Source organism: Symphalangus syndactylus, chromosome 3, assembly GCF_028878055.3.
Source record: "Symphalangus syndactylus isolate Jambi chromosome 3, NHGRI_mSymSyn1-v2.1_pri, whole genome shotgun sequence".
In the NCBI taxonomy this organism is placed as follows: Eukaryota; Metazoa; Chordata; class Mammalia; order Primates; family Hylobatidae; genus Symphalangus; species Symphalangus syndactylus.
This window is the reverse complement of record NC_072425.2, coordinates 55,984,569-56,010,062: the sequence shown is the minus strand read 5'-3', so window position 1 is coordinate 56,010,062 and position 25,494 is coordinate 55,984,569. Positions and strand designations below refer to the sequence as shown.

Genomic DNA, 25,494 nt, shown 5'->3' with positions numbered 1-25,494 from the left:
TTGACCTTAGAAGCAGTTTCACCAGCCTCAGGAATCAGTTTCCATGCATTTCCTGAAGTTGTAGACAGTGGTCCAAGAATTCCTGGGTGAGAGGAGTGAGCTCATTGTGAATATTTACACATTTTCAATTCCCTTGGCCCATCCTTAGCATGTTTACCAGGAGAATGTAAACCACATTATTGTACCATTTGTCTGTTTATTATTGAGGTTTTCATGTGACTCAAAATATTTTTGCAGGTTTCTTTCAAGAAGTAATTGTTTTAAAATTGATTATAAGGCAAAACTCTTTTCTCCTAGAAAATATGAACATATTCATTGAGAAGCTAACTGCTGTTCAAGATAATATAAATTTTTGCAATATCCTTATTATAAATCAAAGCCATTATTTGGAATCAAAGTCCCTAAAAGATCACCATTTTTTTGTTTTCTTCAAGCCTTGGGCCTTAGCCCAGTTTTCAGAAATATTTTGGAAAAGTACCAGCTCATGATACCAGTCATCCAGATATTATTTGGACATAGCCGTTATTTTTATAATCATTACCCTCTCACTGAACCTTCATGGAATGAAGATAAAGTCATGGTCAATGTTTTCCTGAAAATAAACTTTAAAAATGAAACATGATTTTCTTTTAAATTAAAATGATGAGCCATTAAAAACAATTTTATTTCAATAGTTTTTGGGGTACAGGTGGTTCTTGGTTACAAGGATAAGTTATTTGGTGGTGATTTCTGAGATTTTAGGGCAGCTGTCACCTGAGCAGTGTACACTGTACCCAGTATATAGTCTTTTATCCCTTACCCCCTTCCAGCCTTCCCTGCTGAGTCCTCAAAGTCCATTATATCATTCTTGTGTGTTTGGGTTCTCATATCTTAGCTCCCACTTATAAGCAGGAAATTTGGTGTTTGGTTTTCCATTCCTGAGTTACTTCACTTAGAATAATGGCCTCCAGCTCCACCTAAGTTGCTGCAAAAGACATTATTTCATTCCTTTGTATGGCTGAGAAGTATTCCATGCTATGTATATACCACATTTTCTTCATCTACTTGTTTGTCGATGGGCACTTAGGTTGGTTCCATATCTTTGCAATTGCAAATTTTGTTGCTATAACCATGAGTGTGCAAGTGTCTTTTTCATATAATGACTTCTTTTCCTCTGGGTAGATACCCGGTAGTGGGATTGCTGGATCGAATGGTAGCTCTACTTTTAGTTCTTTAAGTAATCTCCATACTGTTTTCCAGATTGGTTGTATTAATTCACATTTCCAGCAGTAGTGTAAAAGTGTTCCCTTTTCACCACATTTTTGACTTTTTACTTATGGCAATTATTGCAGGAGTAAGGTGGTTTAAATAATCATTTCCCAGATGATTAGTGGTGTCAAGCACTTTTTCTTTCTTATTTACTGTCGAGTATTTTTACTTAATATATTCATGACATTCATTCAAGCTGTTGCAAATAGCAGTAGTTAAGTTATGCTCTTCTTTTGGTGTTTTATTTTATGACTATTTTACAATTTATTATTATTTTTTAAACTTTTATTTTAGGTTTGGGAGTACATGTGAAGGTTTGCTACATAGGTAAACATGTATCACAGGGGTTTTTGTATGTATTATTTCCTCATCCAGGTATTAAGCCAAGTACCCAATATTATATTTCTGGTCCTTTCCCTCCTCTCATGCTCCCTCTTCAAGTATACCCCAGTGTCTGTTATTTCCTTCTTTATGTACATAAGTTCTTATCATTTAGCTCCCACTTGTAAGTGAGAACATACAGTATTTAGTTTTCTGTTTCTGTGTTAGTTTGCTAAAGATAATAGCCTCCAGCTCCATCCATGTTCCCACAAAAGACATAGTCTCATTCTTTTTTATGGCTGCATAGTATTCCATGGTGTACATGTACCACATTTTCTTGATCCAATCTGTCATTGATGGACATTTAGGTTGATTCCATCTCTTTACTATTGTGAATAGTGCTGCAATGAACATTTGTGTACATGTGTCTTTATGGTAGAAGGATTTATATTCCTCTGGGTATATACTCAGTAATAGGATTGCTGGGTCAAATTGTAGTTCTGCTTTTAGCTCTTTGAGGAATTGCCATAATGCCTTCTACAATGGTTGAACTAATTTACACTTTCACTGACAGTGTACAAGTGTTCCTTTCTCTGCAGCCTCACCAGCTCTGTGTTATTTTTTGACTTTTTAATAGTAGCCATTCAGACTGGTGTGAGATGGTATATCATTGTGGTTTTGATTTGCATTTCTCTAATGACCAGTGATGTTGACCTTTTCTAAATATGCTTGTTGGCTGCACTTATGTCTTCTTTTGAGAAGCGTCTGTTCATATCCTTTTTCCACTTTTTAATGGGGTTGTTTTTCTCTTGTAAATTTGTTTAAGTTCCTTATAGATGCTAGATATTAGACTTTGTCAGATGGTTAGTTTGCAAATATTTTCTCCCATTCTGTAGGTTGTCTATTTACTCTGTTGATAATTTCTTTGGCTGTTCAGGAGTGCTTAAGTTTAATTAGATACCATTTGTCAGTTTTCCTGTGTCCAGGATGGTATTGCTTAGGTTGTCTTCCAGGGTTTTTATAGTTTTGGCAATCCTAGCCAGAGCAATCAGGCAAGGGAAATGCTTCCAGCTTTTGCCCATTCAATATAATGTTGGCTGTGGGTTTGTAATCGACGGCTCTTACTATTTTGAGGTATCTTCCTTCAATACTTAGTTCATTGAGTGTTTTTAACATGAAAGGGTGTTGAATTTTGTCAAAAACCTTTTCTTCTGCATCTATTGAGATAATCATGTGGTTTTTGTCTTTAGTTCTGTTTATGTGATGAATCACATTTGTTGATTTGAGTATGTTGAACCAACCTCTCATCCTGGGGATGAAGCCTACTTGATCATGGTAGATTACCTTTTTTTTTTTTTTTTTTTTGAAACAAAGTCTCGCTGTGTCACCCAGGCTGGAGTGCAGTGGCATGATCTCGGCTCACGGCAACCTCCGCCTCCTGGGTTCAAGTAATTCTCCTGCCTCAGCCTCCTGAGTAGCTGGGAGTATAGGCGCCCGCCACCACGCCTGGCTAATTTTGTTTTTGTATTTTCAGTAGAGACGGGGTTTCACCGTGTTAACCAGGATAGTCTCAATCTCCTGACCTCGTGATCCGCCCGTCTTGGCCTCCCAAAGTGGTGGGATTACAGGCGTGAGCCAGCACGCCTGGCCCCACGCCCAGCTAATTTTTTGTATTTTTATTAGAGACAGGGTTTTTCCATGTTGCCCAGGCTAGTTTCGAACTCCTGAGCTCAGGCAATCCTCCAGCCTTGGACTCCTAAAGTGCTGGGATTATAGGCGTGAACCACTGCGCCTAGCCTGGATTAATTTTTTGATGTGCTACTGGATTCAGTTTGCAAGTATTTTGTTGAGACCTTTTGCGTCAATATTCATCAAGGATATCGGCCTGAAGTTTTCTTTTTTATGTGTGTCTCTGCCAGGTTTTGGTATCAAGATGATGCTGGCCTCATAGAATGAGTTGGCGAGAAGTTTCTCCTCCTCAATTTTTTGGAATAATTTCTGTAGGAACGGTACCAGCTCTTCTTTGTGTACCTGGTAGAATTTGGCTATGAATTCATTAGGTCCTGTTTTTTTTTTTGGTTGGTAGGCTATTTATTGCTGATTTAATTTCAGAGGTCATTACTGGTCTGTTCAGGCTATCAATTTCTTCCTGGTTGAGCACTTTTTCATATGTTTGTTGGCTGTTTGTATATCTTCTTTTGAGAATTGTCTATTATTGTCCTTTGCCCATTTTTTAATGGGACTGCTTTTTCCTTACTGATTTGAGTTCCTTGTAGATTCTGGATATTAATCCTTTGTTGGATGCATAGTTAGTGAATATTATAGTTGTCTGTTTACTCTGTTGATTATTTCCTTTGCTGTGCTAAAGCTTTTAAGTCTAATTAGGTTCCATCTATTTATTTTTGATTTTGTTGTATTTGCTTTTGGGGTCTTAGTCATGAATTATTTGCCTAAGCCAATGTCTAAAAGAATTTTTCCAGTGTTAACTTCTACAATTTTTATAATTTCAGGTTTAGATTTAAGTTTTTGATCCATCTTGAGTTGATTTTTGTATGAGGTGAGAGATGGGGATTCAGTTTCATTCTTCTACATGTGGCTTGCCAGTTTTCCCAGCACCATTTGTTGAATAGGGTGTCCTTTCCCCAATTTATGTTTTTATATGTTTGCTGAAGATCAGCTAGCTCTAAGTATTTGGCTTTATTTATAGGTTCTCTATTTTGTTGCATTGGCTGACATGCCTATTTTTATACCAGTACCATGCCGTTTAGGTAACTATAGCTTTGTAGTATAATTTGACATTGGGTAACGTGATGCCTCCAGATTTTTTCCTTTTGCTTAGTATTGCTTTGGTTATGCAGGCTGTTTTCTTGTTCCATTTGAATTTTAGTATTGTTTTCTAGTTCTATGAAGAATGACAATGGCATTTTATGGGAATTGCATTGAATGTGTAGATTGCTTTTGGCAGTATGGTCTTTTTCACAATATTGATTCTTCCCATCCATGAGCATGGGATGTGTTTCCATTTGGGTCCTCTATGATTTATTTCAGCAGTGTTTTGTAGTTTTCCTTGTAGAGATCTTTCACCTCCTTGGTTAAGTATATTTCTACATATTTTACTTTTTTTTTTTTGGCAGTTGTAAAAGGGATTGAGTTCTTGATTTGACTCTCAGCATGGTCATTGTTGGTGTATAGCAGTGCTACTGATTTGTGTACACTGATTTTGTATCTTGAGACTTTATTGAATTCATTTATCAAATCTAAAGAACTTTCAGGGTGAGTCTTTAGGGTTTTCTAGGTATACAATCATATCATCAATAAACAGTGATAGTTTCTCTTGTCTGATTTTCTTGTCTGAATGTCTTGTCTTTCTCTTGTCTGATTGCTCTGGCTAGGACTTCCAGTATTATGTTGAATATAAGTGGTGAAAGTGGGCATTCTTGTCTTGTTCTTGTTCGCAGGGGGAATGCTTTCAACTCTTCCCCATTCAGTATAATGTTGGCTGTGGGTTTGTCATGTATGGCTTTTATTACTTTGAGGTAAGTCCCTTCTATGTCTATTTTGTTGAGGTTTTTTTTTTTTAATCATAAAGGGTTACTGGATTTCATCAAATGCTTTCTCTGCATATTGAGATGATCATATGGTTTTTAAAAAAAATTTCTGTTTATGTGATGTATCACATTTATTGACTTATGTATGTTAAACCATCCCTGCATCTCTGGTATGAAACCCACTTGATCATGATGTATTATCTGTTTGATATGCTGTTGGATTCAGTTAGCTAGTATTTTGTTGATGATTTTTACATCTATATTCATTGGGGATATTGGTCTGTAGTTTTCTTTTTTTTTGTTTTTTTTGTTTTTTCCTGATTTTGATATTAGACTGATACTGGCTTCATAAAATTATTTAGGGAGGATTCTCTTTATCTTTTGGAGTAGTTTCAGTAGACTTGATACCAATTATTCTTTGACTGTCTGACAGAATTCAGCTGTGAATCCATCTGGTCCTGAACTTTTTTTTGTTGGCATTTAAAAAATCACTGATTCAATATTGCTGCTGGTTATTGGTCTGTTCAGCATTTCTATTTATTCCTGACTTAATCTAGGAGGGTTGCATATTTCCAGGAATTTAACCATTTTCTCTAGATTTTGTAGTTTGTCTGCATAAAGCTGTTCATAGTACTTTTGAATGATCTTTTATACTTCTGTGGTATTGGTTGTAATATCTCCAGTTTCTTTCTAATTGAGCTTATTTGAATCTTTTCTCTTCTTTTCTTGGTTAATCTTGCTAATGGTCTATCAATTTTTTTTATCTTTACAAAGAAACACCTTTTCGTTTCATTTCTCTTTTGTATTTTTTTCTTTTTGTAAGACAGAGTCTCCATCTATCACACAGGCTGGAGTGCAGTGGCATGACCTCAACTCACTGCAACCTCTGCCTCCCTGGTTCAAGTGATTCTCCTGTCAGCCTCCCAAGTAGCTGAGATGACAGGTGTGCACCACCATGGCTGGATAATTTTTGTACTTTTACAAAAAAATACAAAATTATTTTATATTCTTTTGGAGATGAGTTTCACCATGCCAACCAAGCTCTTCTCAAACTCCTGACCTCAAGTGATCTGACTGCTTTGGCCTCCCAAAGTGCTGAGATTATAGGTGTGAGCTACTGCACCCAGCCATTGTGTTGTTTTTGTTTTTGTTGTTGTTGTTTTCTTTCAATTTCATTTAGTTCTGCTCTTATCTTTGTTATTTCTTTTTTTCTCCTGGGTTTGGGCTTAGTTTGTTCTTGTTTCTGTAGTTCCTTGTGGTATAACCTTAGATTGTCCATTTGTGCTCTTTCAGATGTTTTGATGTCAGCATTGAAAGCTATGAACTTTTTTCTTAGCACCACTTTTGCTGTATCCCATAGGGTTTGGTAAGTGTGTCACTATTATCATTTATTTCAAATAATTTTTACATTTCCATCTTGATTTTATTGTTAACTGAAAAATTACTCAAGAGCAGATTATTTAATTTCCATGTATTTGCATGGTTTTGAGGGTTCCCTTTGGAGTTGATTTGCAGTTTTATTCTACTGTGGTCTGAGAAGATACTTTATATGATTTCTACTTTCTTAAATTTATTGAGACTTGTTTTGTGGTCTATCATATGGTCTATCTTGGAGAATGTTTCATGTGCTGATTAGAAGAATGTATATTCTGCAGTTGTTTGGTAGAGTGTTCTGTAAATATCTGTTAAGTTCATTTGTTCTAGGGTATAGTTTAAGTCCATTGTTTCTTTATTGGCCCTCCGTCTTGATGATCTGGCTAGTGCTATCAGTGGAGTATCAAGGTCCCCCACTATTACTGTGTTGCTGTCTATCTTATTTCTTAGGTCTAGTAGTAATTGCCTTGTAAATCTGGGAGCACCTGTGTTGAATGCATACAAATTTAGGATTGTAGTATCTTCCTGTTGGACTAATCCTTTTATCATTATATAATGCCCTTCTTTGTCTTTCTTTTCTTTTTTTATTATTATTGCTTTAAAGTCTATTTAGTCTGATATGAGAATAGCTACTCTTGCTTGCTTTTAGTTTATATTTGCATGAAATATCTTTTTCCACCCCTTTATCTTAAGTTTATATGAATACTTGTGTGTTAGGTGAGTCTCTTGAAGTCAGCAGATATTTGGTTGGTGATTTTCTTTTTTTTATCCATTGTGCCATTCTGTATCTTTTAAGTGGAGCATTTAGGCCACTTACATTCAACTTTAATACTGAGATATGAGGTACTGTTCTATTTATCTTGTTAGTTGTTGCCTAAATACTTTGTTTTTTCATTGTGTTATTGTTTTATAGGCCCTTTGAAATTTATGCTTTAAGGAGGTTCTATCTTAGTTCATATTGAGCTTTGTTTCAAGGTTTAGAACTCCTTTCAGCATTTCTTGTAGTGTTGGTTTGGTAGTGGCAAATTCCCTCAGCATTTGTTTGTCTGAAAAAGAATTCATCTCTCCTTCATTTATGAAGCTTAGTTTTGTTGAATACACAATTCTTGGCTGACAATTATTTTGTTTAAGAAGGCTAAAGATATGTCCTGGGTCTCTTCTGGCTTGTAAGGCTTCTGCTGAGAAATCTGCTGTTAGACTGATAGGTTTTCCTTTATAGGTTACCTGATGCTTTTGTCTCCCAGCTCTTAAAATTCTTTCCTTCATGCTGACTTTAGATAACCCGATGACTATGTGCCTTGGTGATGATCTTTTTGCAATGCATTTCCCAGGAGTTTTTTGAGCTTCGTGTATTTGGATATCTAGATCTCTAAGACCAAGGAAGTATCTAAGACCAGGGAAGTTTTCCTCAATTAGTCCCTCAAATAAGTTTTCCAAACTTTTAGACTTCTTTTCTCCCTCAGGAACACCAATTATTCTTAGAGTTGGCTGTTTCACAAAATTCTATATTTCCTGATGACTTTATTTATTTCGATTCTTTTTTTCTTTGTCTTTTCTGGTTAGGTTAATCCTAAAGCCTTGTCTTCAAGCCCTAAAATTCTTTCTTCTACTTGTTCTAGTCTGATGGGCAATTTTTATATCATGTCTTTTCTGATTCTAAAACTGTTGCATATTTATTGTACCAAAATTGAATAAAACAGGGCATTAAAAAATCACTTGTAAACCTACTACTGCTCAAACATATGTTTTAGTGTATGTTCTTCCAATAACTTTTTCAAACTCTATGTACACAGTATATACATGCATGCATATCTGTATGTATGACTTTTAAACAAAATTGAGTATTGCATTGAAGTTTTGATAAGCCCAGGGTATCAATTTTGAGTATCTCAATTAGTTGAAATTTCCCTTGTGTGAGAGAAGGAGCTGGCTTGCATCTCTGCATGGTGATTTGGGCTGGGAGTGACTCCAGTATTGCTCCACAGTCATCAGCTTATGAAAATCTCCCTGCAGGTAGGAGTAAGGTGCCCAGAGACAAAGTGGCTTTGAGTCCCTATGTGTCAGTAAAGGGCACAGGGTGAGGGCAGGTTTGGGATGTTGGGCATATTCATTCTCAGCCAGGAGAAGGAGAGAAACTTGCCCACCCCAGCTCTTGGCTGGCAGCATGGCAGCACTAGGCACTCAGCCTCAAAAAGGTGCTGGGCTCAGAGAGCAGCAGTTGGTCAGGAAAGAGGGGCCAGACAGGGGAACAGAAGCAATCACAGTCTACCCCTCTGTAAGCGCCCCCCTTTAGTAATGAAGAGGAAGCTCTCAGGAAACTAGTAGGGAGAGGGGAAGAGACATAGTAAGAAAGAGGAAGAGAAAGAGCAAGTATGTGACTGAGAACATATGTGTGTTTGTGTGTGTGTGTGTGTGTGATGTATGTGTGGTGTGTGTATAGTGTGCCTAGTGTGTATGGTATGTAAAGGAAAATAAAAAATACCAGGACTCCCATACTTGAGCCAGGAGGTTGAGCCATGCAACACCAGCTTCCAAATGAATAGCTGTAGCATTGTGCACCAGCCAGGTCCCCATGGACAGGTAGGAGGCCTCAGGGATCTACCATGGGCTGCCCCACAGATCATTCAAGAGTAAATTTTTGCTGGCCTCCCATAAACAAGGACATGCCAATTGTAAATTTAGGTGTACAATCTAAGTCTGGCTCCTAAAACTAAAGTCTGTTCATTCCATACTGGCAGTGTCAATTACAAGCTTATCTTCCCAGGTGCAGAATAAAGACTCCTCCCTCCTACCCAGAGATGGCTGCATAATTAACTCATCCTTTACATCCTTTTTTTCCTTCAAACATTCACCTTCTCTTATGTGAAATGTAGATTAACCGGGCACTAACTAAAGTGTAACAGGAATGTGACCATTTGCTTTACTATCTACCTGCCCCTCTTTCTGTCTGCCATCCCTCAATTTAAGGAAATGTATAAATACGAAGTCTCCTGAAAACCTCTTTGGAAAAACAGCCACAGGTGTGTCTGTGGTTCATTTTTTTTTCCAGATGCACCCTAAAGCTGGCTTAATAAACCTTGGTGATTGAGACCTTTGCCTTAACTCATCTTGGTTATCAGGTGTGTGTATGTGTGCAATGTATGGAGGGTGTGTGTGATGTATGTGATAAATAACCAGCATTTGGAAGCTGACACCACAGGAGTGGCCACTCGAGGCCCAGCCATTGGAAGGGCACACCAGATGGGGACAGAAGACTCCAGGAGTGAGAGAGACTGACCAGTTCAGGGTTCAGAGCTCATCCCAGTCTCTCTTCTGCAGACCTCCCTCTTGGTCTAGAGCTCTTATCAAGAACTCTAAGCCCCAGGTAGAGGGAAGGAGGAGCAACAATGCCATACCCTGCCTGGATCGCAAAGCAGAATGTGAGAATGAAAGTTCTGGCTTGAACTCCTCTAAGGCTCCCCATGCCCTCCGGATTGAACCCCAACTCCTTCCTGGGCTGTGGGCTCTGTGGCTCCTTGCAAGTTCATCTTCCCACAGGCCACATGCGGGGGGCTGCTGCTTGTGTCCCACACCCTGCCTTGCTTTCCCAGCTCTGGGCTGTGAATCCGTCTCCTTGGAAAATGTGTCTGCTCCCTCTGTTGAATTCCTTAGGATTCTGTCTCACTGTTTTCTTTCTCCAGAGGCTTTTCTCTAGTGGCCGCCAATCTGGGTCAGGTGTCCTCTGTGTGCCCTATGGCCCCTGGTACGATCTCTTGTCTTGGCCTGTCTTGACCAGCGTAACTTTGAACAAACTCTTTTGCTTAAATGGGCTTCCAGCTTCTTCATCTAGAAAATCAGAGTTGGACCATGCGACGTGAAGTCCTCTTGTGAGAGAACCTCTGTGATTCTCCAAATTATTTTTTTTTTTATTAGTTATTTAACCAGCTTTTAACTTCTACTCCTCTAAGCAGCTGGAGGAGAGAGGAGGAGGAAGGTGACCTGGCAATTCACCTTTGGAAACTCTTTTCAGCTCTTTGCCCAAAAAAGTGAACTTGGTTTCTGGGCTGTCCTGGCCATGTTCACAGGGCTGGAAACTACTTGGATTGATCGAATGGGACCAAGGATATGAGGAGATGGGAAACTGTGTTATGGTTCCTAGTTGGCCAGTTGCTCCCCTCTCTTCATGCTTAGAGGGGCATGTGGTCATTAGCCAGCTGCTTTGAAAGGAAAGGAAATCACCTCTCTAGAAGCAGAACCCTCCCACATCCAGGCTCAGGAGGCTTTGGCAATTGACTCACTTTTCAGACCAGTAGGAATGGTTTGGGCTTTTGAATCACAATCCAAGAAGAAGGTCCACCAGATGCCTGCCTTTAATGACAAGAAGAATTTCGTTTGAATTAATTGTTTCATTACAGCTGCATGCACACGATAAGCTGTTCTGGGCAGAGAACCAGAGCAACACAGGAGCTCACTGGGTACTTCTACACATCCCACTCTGTTTTGTTATTATTGTTGTTGTTTCTTTTCTTTTAACAATTTCTCATTTTGAAATAATTTTGGACTTACAAGAAATTGCAAAAAATAGTGCAATGTTACCGAGTATTTGATTCTCACCTCTAGCACTGTGTATGCGTGTGTGTGCGTGCACACTTGTGTATGTGTATAGTTTATAGTTTTTTTTTAAGTATTTAAGAATAAATTGCAGACATGTGGTTCTCTTATTGGAGCACTTAACTGTGCATATCCAAAATCCAAGGGTATTCTCTTTTATAACTATAGTGCAACTATCAAAACAGGAAATTAACATCGATACAATTCTATTGTCTAATCTACAGACCTTATTCCCATTTTTCTAGGTGTCCCACTAATGTTATTTTTCTGATCCAGCATCCCACATTGCTTTTCATTGTCCTGTCTCCTTGGTATCCTCTAATCTGGAATAGTCCTTTAGTCTTTTTTTAATCTTCCATGGCCTTGACATTTGTGAAGAGTGGTGTTCATTATTTTGTTCAATATCCCTCTAAATGGGTTTGCCTGATGTTTCTGCAGAACATGTGTGTGTGTGTGTGTGTGCACGCGCACGTGTGCAGTGTGTGTTTGTGATGTGTGTGTGGTCATATAGTTCATGCATTTTTGGCAGAGATACAACAGAAGTGGTGTTGTGTCAGATCACGAGGAACATGGTAGCAATTTGTCCCATCGCTGGTGATGGTAGCGACAGTTACTTGGTGAATACAGTGTCACAGGTTTCTTCACTGCCAAGTTCCTATTTTCCCCTTTGTCATTAATGAGAATCTTGGGAGGTGATACTTTGAGACTACGCAAATATCCTGCTTCTTATCACACTTTTGCCAATTGATTTTAGCATCTTTTGATGATTTTTGCCTAAAACAGTCATTACAGTTGTGGGTGCCAAGTGGTTTTCTAATTCTGTCATTCCTTTTGCATATATGAGTTGGCATTCCACTGCAAGGAAGAGCTGGCCCTTCTCCCATATTTATTTGCTCATATCTGTGTGGGTGCATGGATTCCTTGTCTATGATATAGGTTATAATCCCTCATTATCACTATTTAGCTCAAATTATTCCAAATTTGACCAGTGGATGCCTTTTTCAGCTGGCTCCTGGGTCCTCTTGCTGTGTCTCCATCCTCTTCTAACAATTCCTTAATTTCTGGGGCTGTGTGACCCTCCAGGCTCATCTTATGTGTTCCCTGCCCCAGACCTGGGACCAGACATTTCTCCGAGGAGCCCTCCTTCCTGTTGCTGGAGAATGGCATTGAGCAGGCATCATGATCTTGGTGTTCTGACTCACCACCCGAAACCCAGCTTGTCCTCGGTTGGGGTTTCCTACAGCCACCTGCACCTCTCAATCAGTTTCCCTCTCAGGCTCTCTGTCCATTCGCAGCACAGTACTCTCTTCTATGCTCTAGGCTTCATGGTACAATGGCCTGATAAACATTTTAACTTGGATCTTAAAGGAAGCATGTCCTTGTTGTGGGCTGAATTGCATCCACCCCCCCCAAAAAAATTCATATTTTGAAGTCCTAACCCTTAGTAATTCAGAATGTGATGTATTTGGAGATAGGGTCTTTAAAGAAGTGATTAAGGTAAAATGAGATCCTTCCAGTCAACTCTAATCCAACCTGACTGATGTGTTATAGGCAGAGGAGATGAGGACACAAACACACACAGAGGGAGGACCATGTGAGGATACAGGGAGAAGACAGCGATCTGCAAGCCAAGGAGAGAGGCCTTAGAGAAACCAACCCTGCCAATAACTTGATCTTGGACATCCAGCCTTCAAGACTGTGAGACAGTAGATTTCTGCTGTTTCAGCAACTCCCCCCACAGCCCATCTCTGGTCCTTTGTTATGACAACCGGAGCAGATGAATGTAATCCTTAACAGAACTCATGCCTTCCCTCTGCCCTGCCTCTCGCCTTAGTGTGCCCCACCTCAGGAAATGGTGCCACCATTCAGCCGTTTGTTTGTGTCTGTCCTATCAATACTTCTTCTTCATCTTCTTCTTCCTCTTCCTCCTGCTCCTCTCCTCCTCCTCTTCTTCTTCATCTTCTTCTTCCTCTTCCCCTTCTCCTTCTCCCTCTTCCCCTTCTCCTTCTCCTTCTCCCCCTCCCTCTTCCCCTTCTTCTCCTTCTTCTTCTCTTCCTCCACGTTCTCCTTCTCCTCTTCTTCATTTTCATCTTCATTTTTAAAGCTGGAATAATTCTATAAAGAGAAAGTTTCATCACAAACTTTTTGTCATTTTGACGTCTTATTTGTATAGGAAAAGCAGGATTAAAATGTTTGATTCTTTTTTATTTTCTAGTTTTCAAAATAATGAGTTGGCTTCTTAGCATCCTTTAAGTGTGGCAAAGAAATTTTTTTAAAAAGTATTATTATGGACTCATGGGAGTAAACATATTTTCTGTACTTCAAATTGTTGCAGTTATTTTTATTGATGTTCAAATGGTCCCATCCTTGGTAAATGGGAGATTAACAAGGTGCCTCCTGAACTCATCTGGCATGGTTCTAGTGGACCTCATAAGAGGCTTTTCTCTTTCTATAACAAGATATTCCAGGATTGTCCTATATATTTCCTGCTCAGATCTTGAAATGCACCCTTCTTTAAGAGTTCTTAGTTTTTTTTTCCTGGGGAAATGGTACTTAGAGACAACTTAGGTACTAGGCTAGGCTGCTTATTGCTGTTGTGTTGATTTTGTTATTTGGCGTTTTCAGTAGACAGAGCTAGGAAATAGAAAAATAAAATATAAACATTAAATACATCATGAATCCAAACCGCTACTTCAAATTTAAATTTAAGTGATAGACTTCCCCCCATTTTTAAGAGCAGTAATCTCTCTCTCTTTCTCTCTCTATATGTAATATTGTATACAATTTACCATTTAAGCCATTTTAAGTATACAATTAGTGCCATTAATTACTTTCATAATCTTGTACACCATCACCACCATTTATTTATGGTTGTTTCATAATCCCAAACAGAAACTCTACTCATTAGGTAATAATTTTCTATTTCTCCTCCCCCAGCCCCTAGCAACCTTCAACTTAACTTTTTGTTTTCAGGAATTGTCCTATTCTGGACATTTCATATAAGTGGAGTCCACAGTATTTGTTCTTTTGTGTCTGGCTGATTTCACTTAGCATAATGTTTTCAAGCCTCATCTACGTTGTTGCATGTGTCAGAGCTTCATTCCTTTTTATGGCTGAGTAATAAATATCCCACTGTAGGCATAAACAACACTTCATTTATCCACTCATCTGTTGATGGGCACCTGGGTTGTTTGCCCCTTTCGGCTGTTGTGAATAGTGCTGCAATGAACAGTGGCATAGAAGTATCTCTTTGAGTCCTTGTTTTCAGATTTTTTGGGTGTATACCTAGACGTAGAATTGCTGAGTCATATGGTAATTCCGTTTAGTTTTTTGAATAACCACCAAATTGTTTTCCATAGTGCTGCACCATCTCACATTCCCACCCACAATATCCTAGCATTCTGATTTCTCCACATTCTTGACAACACTTGTGATTTTTTTCCTTAGTCATCCTAACCTGTATGAAGTGATATCTCACTGTGGTTTTGATTTTCATTTTCCTAATGATTAGTGATGTTGAGCATCTCTTCAGGTGCTTACTGGCCATTTATATATCTTCTTTGGAGTGTTGACTATTCAAATCCTTCGACAATTCTTTGGGTTGTTTGTCTTTTTGTTGTTGAGTTGAAGGACTTCTTTCTGTATTCCCAAGTCCCAGCTGGTCCTCAAAGGTCCAATTTCTTCAATCAGAAAATAGTGAGAAAAAACAAAACAAATGTAAATGAAATCTAGATATTAAAATCTTATTATCTGATTTGAACATATTTTCTCCCGGTCTGTAGTTTATCTTTTCGCTTTCCTGATAATAAGCGTTGATGCACAAAAGTTTTTAATTTTGATGAAGTCTAATTTATCTATTTTTTTCCCTTTGCTGCTGTTGCTTTTTGGTGTCATATCTAAGAATCAAGTGCCAAATCCAAGATTATGAAGATTTATTTCTTTGTTTTATTCTGAGACTTTTATTAGCTTTAGTAGATGCTTAAATTATAATTTTCCATTGTATGAGTCAGGATAAGTTATACAGTTTTGCAAACAACAAACCCTGAAATCTTAGGATATTAACACAGTTTAAAATTATATATTGTTTGGCACACAATGCACTACGGATTGGGCAATCCTCCTAGATCTTGTAGCATGGAGTGAAAAAAGCCTGTGAGAGATGTTTTAAAGACCACCCTTGGGCTGGGAGTAGTGGCTCATGCCTATAATCCCAGCACTTTAGGAAGCTGAGGCAGGCAGATCACCTGAGGTCAGGAGTTCGAGAGCAGCTGGCCAACATGGCGAAACCTCATCTCTACTAAAAATACAAAAATTAGCCAGGCGTGGTGGTGTGTGCCTGCAGTCTCAGCTACTTGGGATGCTGAGGCAGGAGAATTGCTTGAACCCGGGAGGTGGAGGTTATAGTGAGCCGAGATCATGCCACTGCACTCCAGCCTCCAGTCTGGGCAACAGAGTAAGACTCTGTCAAAAACAAACAAACAAGCAAACCCCCAACCCCCCCCCCAAAACAAACAAACAAACAAACGAAAAAACCCACACCTAGAAGTATGTAATTTTCACCTATTTTCCATCAGCCGGAACTCAGTCACATGGTCTCAACGTAACTGCAACGGAGGCTGGGAAACGTAGTCTTTCTGCCTGCCTACGTGACTTTTTTTTTTGAGACTGAGTCTCGCTCTGCTCTGTCGCCCAGGCTGGAGTGCAGTGGCGCCATCTTGGCTCACTGCAAGCTCCGCCTCCCGGGTTCACGCCATTCTCCTGCCTCAGCCTCTCCGAATAGCTGGGACTACAGGCGCCCGCCACCACGCCCGGCTAATTTTTTGTATTTTTAGTAGAGACGGGGTTTCACCGTGGTCTCGATCTCCTAACCTCGTGATCCGCCCGCCTCGGCCTCCCAAAGTGCTGGGATTACAAGCGTGAGCCACCGCGCCCGGCCGTGACTTTAAATTAAGAAATTATTGGAAAACATCATTTAATCAGGTATGTTATTTTTGCTTTTTGTGTCCTTGAAAATTATGAGATGATAGCCCAATTCATTCATGTTGCAAATACAAGACAGTTTATTGGTATTAATTTTAATATTTTATAATTTATGTTAGTTGCTATTTTCTAGCAGGGAAACCAGCATGCATTAGAGCTAATGACATTCTGTAAGAATCAGGCAGTCCCCTTAGTGAGGGAAAGTCTGTGAAGTGTTTACAATGCCCTTTAGACGGCAGCCTGCTACCAGATAAAGAATGTGAAACAGTTTTGTTACTTTTGGCTCAGAGGATGCTCTCTTTATAAATGTGTTTTGAAAGCTGGAAACAACAAAAGCAAAGAAGAAAACAGTGACAGGAACGAAAGAAAGAAAAGAATGGAGATGAGGGGAAAGAAAAGAGAAGGGAATGGGACAGACAGAGAATAAGAAAAGGGTGAAGGCTACAGGTCTGCAAGAGGTGTGCTCACTTGCTGCTGTGCCTGTCTCAACACAGCACCCAAGCCAGGACAGAAGAAGGCAGTGCTGAGCACCGCCACATCCCGGTGCGTTGTTGAGAGAAAGCTGTGACCAGACCTTGAGAACCTCACCACAGCATGCTTGTCATTTTCAAAAAAGAGACATGTGGCCGGGCGCAGTGGCTCACGCCTGTAATCCCAGCACTTTGGGAGGCCGAGGCGGGCGGATCACGAGGTCAGGAAATCGAGACCATCCTGGCTAACATGGTGAAACCCCTTCTCCACTAAAAATACAAAAAATTAGCCGGACATGGTGGCGGGCGCCTGTAGTCCCAGCTACTTGGGAGGCTGAGGCAGGAGAATGGGGTGAACCCGGGAGGCGGAGCTTGCAGTGAGCCGAGATTGTGCCACTGCACTCCAGCCTGGGCGACAGAGCGAGACTACGTCTCAAAAGAAAAAAAAAAAACAAAACAGAGACATGTTAGGAGGTCTTGATTAATACAAAGTTATCTCAGAGCAGAGTATGAATCCAATGGCCTCCAGAGGAAAGACAGGGCTATGTGCCCTTGGTCACCAGGGCAAACAGTGCCTCCATGCCAGGCGAAAAGCAAATCATGTGGGACCTCTTGCTTCAGCCACGCAGAGGATTCTCCCTGTCTAGAATGTGAGCCTGCAGTAGATGTGGACCATAGGGAATGAGCATCCACTGAAGGTCAAGCAAGTTTATGCAACTGGAGCATTTTATTGGGAAATCACTGGGGCTCTTCGATCTGCACCATGGTTAAATTAGTACAAAATGTGGTGAAAAGCTGTGCCCCAAGGGCAAGAGAACACAACCCTTATGTTCCCTTATGCTTTTGGAAGCTTAGATTCCTGGTGTCTCTAGTCTGCGGGTATTAATGAGGTCAGAATTCTCATGACAGTTATTTTCTTTGGTTCTTGCACATACCTGCATAATACAGAAGGTCTCTCCCTTGCTAATGCCTGCCCACCACAGAGGCTGTCCACCCTGTGCTCATGGGTCATCCTCATACTTTTCCCTTCTATACTCATTGAGCTCTGTCACTGGAGAAGCCCTTAGAGGGTGCAGCTGTCACCTGGGAGAAAGCTGATGTCAGGCCTGACATCTCCCAGGGTTTCCACATCACAATCCACCCAGCACGAGCACCGCTCAATGTTCCTGGACAAGAAGGTATCATCTCACAAATTTATTCATGCAGATAGTCACTTGACTATCCCACCTGCTCACCCGATTTTCCTTTATAGTTTGAATCCTGGCTGAGTCCCAAGAAGCACGTTCTTAGTTTTGAGCACTCTGTATTCTGTAACTTCTTGCATTATAAACCAAACTAACATGATTTCCTGCCTCCCTGATTTCACTGGTGCCATCATCATTCATCGAGAGGTTGATTTGCAAAGCTTTTCTCTGGACACATGGTGGAGAAGACGACAGGCTGGCCAGCCACAGGGAAGCATGCCCCATGTCTACCACTCATATAAGCGCTTCAATATATTTTCTCTGTTTATCATCACACAAACATAATGAGTTATCATCTCTCCTGTTTTGTAGCTGATGAACACATTTCCAGGTCTCAGCGGTGAGTAAGGGGTTGGATTAAGCACCATGCTTTTCACTGCTATTCCTTGCTGTCTTCCTGCTCTGAGTTTATCTGAAACACAAAGGAGAGAGAGTAAGTGTCTACACTGTGGTTCTCCAAACTGACCTCCTTCAATATACCTAAGAAAGAAGAGTAATCTTATTATCAGAAAATGATTCTAACTATTGAGCTGCTGATATGTGTTATGAACACAAATCTCAGCCCCAAAACTCAGATGTGTAGGTTTTTTAAAAATCACCCATAATTCAACTTAATATCTACTTCAGGCCTCATTCCCCTGAGCTGGTGGAGCAGGGTAATTCCATCTCTTTTGGGGTCCCCTCAGCGTGGAGGTGGGTGAAATTTGTGGGGCTTGTGTAGTGACCCACTCTGAAGGCGGTGGTTGGTGCCCAGTTGATCTTTGTCATCTCTATACACAGGTAATAACTTACTCTTGGTCTTAGTCATTGTCCTGGGATGGGGTGTAAAAAAATGTGTTGCTTTATGCCCCGCGTTGAGGCACACCAATCTTTCCAAGGATGCCAAGACGGGCAGGCTTCCATGCGGCCAGGGCCTTGCTGTTTCTCTGTAGGTTGCTGGAACACCTGCACAGCCATGGCCCCTTCACCAGAGCAGCTCCCCTGCATCCACCCAAACCACTCTCCACAAAAGCCATAAAGCCTGGAAGCAATGAGACCAAAATGGTCTCTCTGCTCGAGTAGGAGAAAAAAAGCAAAGTAAAAACCTACCCAGCCACATAAATTAAAATTTTTCCAATTATTATAAAATGCTTTTCTTCCTCCCTCTTTCTCTTTATCTGTGCATACTCTTGGGGTTTAACTCTCTTCTAGAAACTTTCCCTAATTGCTATGATGCCAGAAATATTCTTTTCTCTGAACTCCCATTTTTCAATTAACATCTGACACATCTTTTATTAGCTTAAAAAAAAAGTTAGTGTCTTGTCTCCCTAACGGATTGTGCTCCCCTAGGTCTGGGGCTGTGTCCAACTTCTTTATCCCTTTTTTTTTTTTTTAATGCCTAAACAGTGCTAGGTATAGGGAGTAGCCTAAAGAAAAGTGTATTGAATGTTTAAATTATGAAATAGGTACATGTTCAAATGCACAAATAGACTACATGTTGTATTATTTGATTTTTTTCAAATAATACAAGAGTGTATAAAGTCATTTCCAATTCCTTCTTTATCACTGGAAATATTCTTTAATCTGAAATCAACTTTGTCTGATATTAATATAGCCACTTCAGTCTTTTTGTTTTTGAGACAGAGTCTCCCTCTGTCACCCAGGCTGGGGTGCAGCGACGTCATCTTGGCTCACTGCAGCCTGTGCCTCCCAGGTTCAAGTGATTCTCCTGCCTCAGCCTCCCGAGTAGATAGGATTACAGGCACCCATCACCACACCTGACTAATTTTTGTATTTTTAGTGGAGATGGGGTTTCACCACATTGGCCAGTCTGGTCTTGAACTCCTGACCTCAAGTCGTCCACCTGCCTTGGCCTCCCAAATTGCTGGGATTACAGGTGTGAGCACTGCCCCCGGCCATCCAGCCTTTTTTTGAGAAGGGTTAGCACAGTGTATCGTTGTTGAACATTTTAATCAGTTTGTCTATTTATATTGAAAGAGAATTTCTTGTGTTTATTAGGTCTTGTTTTTTTGATTCAATGTAACAATCTCTGACTTTTTATTGTGGTGTTTAAACTGTTTATACTTAATATGATTATTGCTGTGGTTAGGTCTAAGTATCTCCTCCTGCTATTTGCTTTCTACTTGTAACATTTATTCTGTGTTACCTTTTTCCTCTATTTTTGCCTTTTTAAAAATTAATGGAAATTTTTTATGATTCCATTTTATCTTCTTTGTTGGATTTTAGCTGTAACTCCTTGTTTTGTTCTTTTACTAGTTGTTGTAGGGTTTAAAATCTTTAACTTAACATAGTCTACCTTCAAGTCATATTATACAGGTTCACTGACAGTATAAGAAGCTTAAATAATATACTTCTATTTGCCCTTTTCCACCTATATAGTCTTTATGGTTTTGTTGTCATACATTCACTTTTATGTATGTTATGAACTCCATAGTACATTGGTATTACTCTTGATTAAACAATTATATTTTCAAAAGATTTAAATTCTAAAGTATATATATTTACCAATGTATTTAATAGTTATCATTTCTGGTACAGTTTATTCATTTTCATCTGGTTTTCATTTCATTTTCCTTCTGCCTAGAAGACTTCTTTCAATATTTCTTATAATATATGTGTAGCTAGGGTCCCTAAAGGAGAGAGGTTGTGGGAAAGGCAGAAAAAATATTTGAAGAAATCATGACTTAAAAATCTCCAAATTTGATAAAATGATAAAGCCAAGATCAAATATGCTTAAGGAGCCCTTTGCACATGAGATATGAATGTCACATAAAACTGTCCTGCCACTCACTGTTGCTATTTTTGTGTTTTTCTTTTAAATTCTTTTTGTCTTTTCATTTTGAATAGTTTCTATTGTTATGTCTTCCAGTTCACTAAAAGTTCAGTTTGGATCTTTTTTTTTTAATCTTTTTTTAAGAGACAGGGTCTCACTGTGTCCCTCAGGCTGGAGTACAGTGGAGCTATCATAGCTCATTGCAGCCTCAAACTCCTGGGCTAAAGCGATCCTCTTGTCTTGGCCTCCCAAAGTTCTGGGATTACAAGTGTGAGCCACCACATACCATCAATTTGGGTGTTTTTTAAAAAATATCTTTCATGTGTCTAGTTAAGTTTTTGAACTTCTGGAATGCAGTTATAACAATGTTTTAATGTCCTTGTGTGTGCTAATTCTGACACCTGTGCCCATTCTGGGACTGTTTCAATTTGTTGATTTTTCTCTTCATTATGGGGCTTTTTTTTTTTTTTTTTTTTTTGTGATGGAGTCTCTCTCTGTCACCCACGCTGGAGTGCAGTGGTGTGATCTCGGCTCACTGCAAGCTCTGCCCCCCCGGTTCACGCCATTCTCCTGCCTCAGCCTCCCGAGTAGCTGGGAGTATAGGCGCCCACCACCACGCCCGGCTAATTTTGTTTTTGTATTTTCAGTAGAGACGAGGTTTCACCATGTTAGCCAGGATGGTCTCGATCTCCTGACCTCGTGATCCACCCGCCTCGGCCTCCCAAAGTGTTGGGATTACAGGCGTGAGCCACTGCGCCCAGCCCATTATGGGACTTTTTTTCCTTCCTTTCATGCCTGATAATATCTGATGGGATGCCAAACACTGTAAGCTCTGTGGTGAAAACATAAAGGTTTTCTTGAAGTGAGGTTTGAACTGAATTTTGAAGGGTATATATGGCTTAACAGTGAGATGAGGGGAAAAACATTTAAAGAAGAGGGACAAACATGTGAAAGTAGCTGAGGCATATAAGGCTGTGTGTTTTTAAGAAAATAAAAGATTGCTGGGGCGACTGGAGCAAGCAGTGAAATGGCGAATTGCATTCTATGTCTCTTGGGGTAAAGGGATGGGCAGACCATGTCCCACTGACTCAGGGGCCTTGTTAGGCATTTTGTTCTGTATCCTGTGAACAATAGTAGTTCTTCAAGGGCTTTACTTAAGCTCAGATTTGCAGAAAAATCACTCTGGCTTCAATGTAAAGAACAGCTTGAATGAGTTTCAGAATAGAAGGGGTGTCGAGTTAGGAAACCACTGTAGATTTCTGAGTGAGAGATGAGCATAGTTGGGGCCAGGATGGGAGCAGAGATGGAAAGAGGTGGGCTGACCTGAGACACAAGATGTGGGTGACTCTTGACCCTTCCCGACTGCACCCTATTAGATCAATCAGCAAGTTCATGTGAACGCCTTTCTTAGGGGAATATTATTTTCACAGAGTGAATACATTTTTTATTAATATGTTCATAAATATACCTTCTTACAGTTCTGACTATTGCATGTAGTAACTTAGAAAGGAAACCTATTTATTAACTTGTACCCAGAAAGGACTCTAGTGAATCTCTTCTGATATTTGCCCAAGAATTCTCCTAAAACACTCAGTAATGAAAAACCTCATTCCAAAGGCCTAGTTCAATATTCCTCAAGCTGTAGTGTGCATGAGAATCACTTGACAAGCTTGTTCAAACAAATATTTCTGGGCCACATTCCCCAGAGTTTCTGATTCAGTAAGTCTGGGTTGAGGCCAGTGACTTTTCATCTCTATCAAGTTCCTGGGTGATTTTGATGCCACTGGCCCGGGGACCACCGTATGGGAATCACTGGTTAATCAGAGGTGAACTTCCTGGATTTGACACAAAAACTCTGTTCCTTTCCAGTGCTGTGACTTGGTCAAGTAACTCACCCCTCTGCACCTTTGTTTCCTCATCTGGGTCTTGGTGAGGCTTAGAATGAGGACTGTTGGAAAGCATTAGGACAGATGTATAAGGAGCATATACACGCTTTTATACGTAAGAAAATAAGTTCCATGTGCCTTGCATATTCTACAGTTCTCAGTGTATGGTGAGACAGATCCGGCTTTCAGTTCATCCTTGGCGAATGCTAGTCAAAATTCGATGTGATGTCACAACAGAAATCTTCAGTTAACAGTCTTGGAAAGGACTCAAGCTCTGCTCCATCTCCATCTCCTTGGGTTTGGGTAAATTCTCAGCAGGATTGTGCATTAGGTGAGTGTCTGCTTCTCCCCTGGGTCCCCATAACTTTGCTTGCTCCTAAACAGGGAGTCACATCTGGGAAGAGACAGTAGATAATGGAGCTAGAGAGCTGACTCACCACGTGGGATGGCTGTGGGCAAGTTTCCCAGGTTGCACAAGCCAGGGGGTTTTCTGAAACAGATGGAAAGACCGCCTTTGCTGGCCGCTGGCTGACTTCAAGATAGTCGTGCTGTGTCAAGCGGTGTGAGAAGGAAAGACCCTTAAGAGACCCTGTCATCCAAGTTTCAGATTCCCCTGGATTCCTTAGCGATAAGACATGCATGGCTCATTACACTTTCTATTTATGAAATTTCTACAGGCAGACTCGAATGCCCTTTAACTGGGTGTGCACATGGGCATCACAGAGTTTTCCAGAGTAACCCAAGATACTGGAGTGGAGAGAAAAATGGAACCAGAAGACAAGCCAGCTTCTACCAAAGGCACCCAGCAGTCAGGCAGCCCAGACTCTCAAATCTGGACCTGGGGGTCAGCCCTAGGTAGACAGGCAAGCCATCTTTCAAACGCTCCCATGTCCTCTTAAAGTGAGAGCCAGACATTAGCAATCATTCTTACAATTTTTAAAAAGCATATTATCAGCTGTTATTTTAAATATCCCTAACCTAGGATAGTTAATAACAGAAACAGAAAACATTTAAGATTTTTAAGATATAATAATTGAAGATCTTGAGTCAAGCTTTAAAATGAAAGTAACTTTGAAATGAGGTCAAAGTTAGAACTTTCAGCAAGGAATCTTAATTAGAAAAGTATGACTGGGCAAGACTAGAACAATTCTGAGCAAATGATTTTGCTACCAGGAATGGCAAATTCAAAGGAGGCAAATTAGCAGTAAGTTGCAGAGATGGCCACTTGAATAAAATACAAACAGGGTTAATTTTTTTCACTCGGTCAATTGCACTTCTCATACAAAGCTGAAAAATGCTGTCTTGTAATTTTAATTCTATAATAGTAATTCTTTTGTTTGGCATTGCCCAGCCATTGCAATCTGGACAAAGCAACTTTTTCCATCCTATTTTAGCTCTCAAAGTATATTGATTTTTAATTTCCTGGAGCCAGTTTTCTACACAACAATATTTTATTCACCATGAGAAGTAATGCCAGTTTTAAACATTTATAGACTTGTTTCTTCAGGGAAAAACACAAGCTAGAAAGAAAAACTAAAATTTCATTTAATGAGATTCAAATGGCAATTGGGGGTTTGAATGTAGAAGTGTTTTCTTATCCAGAACAGTCACTGGAAGTCCATTAAGGGAATGCTATCTGGTCAATTTTTGTTTTCTTTCTGGAGATATGATATTTTCTGAGGATTCAAAACAAGTGGGAAATTGCCAAAGTCTTGCAAGCCTGATTTAAGAGACAAAAAAGGAGAGACAACATATAAAGTTTTCTCTTTGTACATGTGAACACACATATATCTTTAAGTTAATACATTAATGGATTAATGGATCATATTGTAACATTTCTTTTCAAAAATTTTCTTTTTGTTCTTTGCTCTTCTTCCTCTGTTTCCTTTCTCAAACTTTCTCTCTGCCTTCTGCACAGGTCACTCATGATAACAGTATGTGGCCTATAATTTTCAGCTCACTCGCGCTTACCTGCATGTATGTGCACAGATGTTAGAGAGTGCTTTTCTTCATTTTTGTTAGAAATGGGATAACAAAACAGACTTTTTTTTCCTGCATTTGGTTTCATTTACTCTGTAATTGCTCATGGAAATCTCCCAGAGTCATCAATGTGGCTCTAATTCATTCTTTTCAGTGGCTGTGTAATAGGTTGTGGTGTGGACGAGCCAGAATTTATTTCGTCATTCCTCTGTTGTTAGGCGTTTGAGTTCCAGCTTTTTGCCACTGGGAACAATACTGCAGTAAATGCTTATGTCCTTGCGTTTTCATTGCAGTGGGGTAGATGAAGGTGGCTCTAGACATTTTAATTTTGAGTTTAACCTCTTTTTGCTCATCTTTATTTGCTGTAGGGGCTGCAAAGATAAATAAAACTTAACCTTTATCAAGCCCTCATAGCTGAGAATGGCCATGGAGCTCAGTTTAAGGCAGGGAAGTGGCTTTGGCTGAGCCTCTTCTGATACAGGCTGAGCACGCCTAGTGAGAAAATCCGAAATCCAAAATGCTCCAAAATTCAAAACGCTTTGAATGCTGATGTGATGCTCAAAGAGATGCTCATTGGAGCATTTAAGATTTTTGTATTAGGGATGCTGAACCAGTAAGTATAATCTATATATTTCAAAACTTGAAAACAATCAAATTCAGAACACTTCTGGTCCCAAACATTTTGGGCGAGGGATACACACTCAACCTGTACCTCCTTCTTCCTGCTTGGAATGCAGCTGTTGCTAAAAGCGGCGGAGGTGAGTGAGAGAGAGAGAGAGAAATAAAGAAGGAGCCTGGTATGTATGATTTAGCCATGTTTCAACAAGTGTTTTGAGCATCTAATCATTCCAAGTGTCCATCAATGGATGATTGGATAAAGAAAATGTGTATGTATATATGTAGGAATACTACTTAGCTATAAGAAAGAAGAAAATCATGTTTTGCAGCAACATGGATGCAACTGGAGGCTGTTATCTTAAGTGAAACAGATCAGAAACAGGAAGTCAAATGCCACATATTCTCACATAAGTGGGAGCTAAATAAAGTGTACACGTGGACATAGGGTGTGGAATAATAGGC

At 39.9% G+C, this 25,494-nt stretch overlaps 1 protein-coding gene and 1 long non-coding RNA gene across 2 annotated transcripts in view; one reads left to right on the top strand and one right to left on the bottom strand.

Annotated features, from left to right (window-relative positions):
* Window positions 1-25,494, top strand: part of NXNL2 (nucleoredoxin like 2) — a 151,326-nt gene that overhangs the window by 84,557 nt on the left and 41,275 nt on the right. The gene's annotated exons all lie outside the window — the stretch shown is intronic.
* Window positions 13,354-17,938, bottom strand: LOC129479244 (uncharacterized). Its single transcript, XR_008656624.2, has 3 exons — window positions 17,767-17,938; window positions 14,539-14,761; window positions 13,354-13,715 (listed from the first exon to the last, which is right to left on the bottom strand). It is a non-coding gene; the product is annotated as an uncharacterized lncRNA (long non-coding RNA).